The sequence below is a fragment of the Octodon degus genome, unplaced genomic scaffold (assembly GCF_000260255.1).
Source record: "Octodon degus isolate 3935 unplaced genomic scaffold, OctDeg1.0 scaffold00377, whole genome shotgun sequence".
NCBI lineage: Eukaryota > Metazoa > Chordata > Mammalia > Rodentia > Octodontidae > Octodon > Octodon degus.
Window position 1 is genome coordinate 685,703 of NW_004524953.1, and position 544 is coordinate 686,246.

At 32.4% G+C, this 544-nt stretch overlaps 1 non-coding gene across 1 annotated transcript; it reads right to left on the minus strand.

The window, feature by feature from the left end:
• Positions 1-230: 230 nt before the first annotated feature.
• On the minus strand, positions 231-302 carry LOC111814612. The gene has a single exon (XR_002819556.1). It is a non-coding gene; the product is annotated as a small nucleolar RNA SNORD82 (small nucleolar RNA).
• Between the last annotated feature and the right edge of the window lie 242 nt (positions 303-544).

Consider the following 544-nt stretch of genomic DNA (forward strand, 5'->3'; position numbering starts at 1 on the left):
ACACAGTGTTCCAGGTCCAAGCCTCCATGTACCTGCTGCAGATCAGGCCTCACCTCCTACAGCATATTCATATACTGAGTTTATCAACAGATAAGTACAATAATGAATATAGTACTGCCACATTCCAGTCAACTTCCACACACATAAGAATTTGTGGGGATGTTTTAGATACAAACCATAGCAAGATGTGTATATTTTTTTTAATTTTTATTTTATTATTTGTTGGCAAAGTACATCAGCATATCATGAGGTAATATTAGGTTTCAATATTGAGTCTCTTTTTCATTTATCATTTTAATACAATACCATCAACTGCTGAAACTGATCTTAATGGAAATCTCTAGGGGCCAATGTTTTAGGAACAATATATCTATAAGCCAAGGTGACTAGAAAAGTACATAGAATGGCAAGAAAGGAAAAAAAGGCCTTGAAGTAAGAAATAAGAAAAAGTTTGGCAATATTTAAAATGACAGTATGAGCAATTTGCTTTCTTTCTGAAATAATAGGAAAAAGAATAAGCTACTGTATACTTAAAAATCTCATA